Below are 2191 nucleotides of genomic sequence, written 5' to 3' on the forward strand. Positions count from 1 at the left end.
AGGCTGGGTGTTCTGCGGTGAGTGACTCGTCTCCTGACTCCCCAAAGCCTTTCCACCATCTAAAAGACACTAGTCAGGAGTGTGATGGAATACTCTCCACTTGCCTTGGTGACTGCAGTGGTTCAGGGAGACGGTTAACCACCACCTTCTCAGGGGCAATTAGAAATGGGCAATAAAAGCTGGTCTTGCCAGCGATGCCCACATCCTATGAAAGAATTTTTAAAAAGTGTGATGTAATACTCTCCACTTGCCTGGATGAGTGCAGCTCCACAACACTCAAGAAGCTCGACACCATCCAGGACAAAGCACCTCATCCTCCACTACCGTAAAAATTTACTTCATCCACCACCGCACACTGTATCTGCAGTGTGTACCATCTACAAGATGCAAATTCATCAAAGCTTCTTCGACAACACCTCCCATACCTGCGACATCTACCACCAAGAAAGACAAGGGCAGCAGGCGCATGTGAACACCACTACCTGTAAGTTCCCCTCCTAGTCACACTATCCTGACTTGGAACTATATCGCCATTCCTTCATCGTTGCTGGGTCAAAATCCTGGAACTGTCTCCCTAATAGCACTGTGGGAGTACCTTCACCACACGGACTGCAACGGTTCAAGACGCTGGCTCACTACCACCTTCGCAAGGGCAATTAGGGATGGGCAATAAATCCTGGCCCTACCAGCGATGCCCACACCCCGTGAATGAATAAAAATAATACACCTCGCTAGATTTTCCTTTCCATTGACTGTGGAAAGGAAAATTTAACCAGATGCATAAAGAGCGGATAATTCACAACCGCCAGATTTCCAACCCTGCCAAAACTGAAAATGATCCCCTTATTGCTATCTAGTAACTCATGGTGGAAAGTACATACATGTGAATGCTTTATGAGAACACGATTTTGCTTGAATGCGCTCCCTTTCAAGGTCAAATAGCTTGCCAACACACACTGGCAAGTTCACACATGAATAGCCACTTGGGAGATGTACTGGAGGACTGTTAGAGCCTGTCAAACTGTACCTTGACCGGAGTTGACCCTTTCATGAGAGGAGGGGAGCAACCGGTAGAAACACTGTAAATCAAATGTAATGCAATGTTGCTGAATATAATGTATAATATCCCATACTCAAATGAATGTTCTTTTCAAAAGTAAATTTCTCTGTCACATGATGATAGTACCGTCAAATTAAAGTTACTTTTCGAGATGAAGCGGTTAATTTTTTGTTTCGTAAAGTAAGAGATTTAAGTGCTGGGGAATTTTACTTCCCAGTGTGAAGACTGAGCACTCCCAAGACAGGTATAGCACAGTCCAGATGCAGAGCAAAGTTCCCTTTATTCCATCCAACAATAACACACAGGATACAAAAGCAAAATACTGCACATGCTGGAAATCTAAAATAAAAACAGAAAATTCTGGAAATACTCAGCAGATCAGGCAACATCTGTGAAGAAACAGAGTTAACATTTCAGGTTGATGACCCTTCGTCAGAACTGGAAAAAGTCAGAGATGTAACAGGTTTTTAAGCAAGTGTAGGGTCAGGGAAAGGAGGAAGGGGAGGAAAGAACAAAAGGGAAGATCTGTGATAGGGTGGAAAACGGAAGAGATTAAGAGACAAGAGGGATGATGATGCAAGGCAAGATGAGATGGTAATGAGGCAAGTTAAGAAACAAAAAATGAGTCTAGATAGGGTGTAAATGGAAAAATCATCAACAGTTGTCATGGGAAAGAGAGGGGGAAAAAAAACAGAAAAAAATATATACTAAATAAAAATAGGGGCAAACTCTGTTCCTCTCTCCACAGATCTTCATTTGGAAAGACGCGGACTAATCAAGGACAGTCAGCGCGGATTTGTTAAGGGAAGGTCGTGTCTGACTAACTTGATTGAATTTTCCGAGGAGGTAACGGGAAGGGCCGATGAGGGCAGTGCGTACGATGCAGTGTATATGGATTTTTAGCAAAGCTTTTGATAAGGTCCCACATGGCAGACTGGTCATGAAAGTAAAAGCCCATGGGATCGAGGGCAAAGTGGCAAGTTGGATCCAAAATTGGCTCAGAGGCAGGAAGCAAAGGGTAATGGTTGATGGGTGTTTTTGTGACTAGAAGGATGTTTCCAGTGGAGTTTCGCAGGGCTCAGTATTAGATCCCTTGTTTTTTGTGGTATACATCAATGATCTAGACTTGAA

This window comes from Pristiophorus japonicus, chromosome 10 (assembly GCF_044704955.1).
Source record: "Pristiophorus japonicus isolate sPriJap1 chromosome 10, sPriJap1.hap1, whole genome shotgun sequence".
Taxonomy (NCBI): Eukaryota; Metazoa; Chordata; class Chondrichthyes; family Pristiophoridae; genus Pristiophorus; species Pristiophorus japonicus.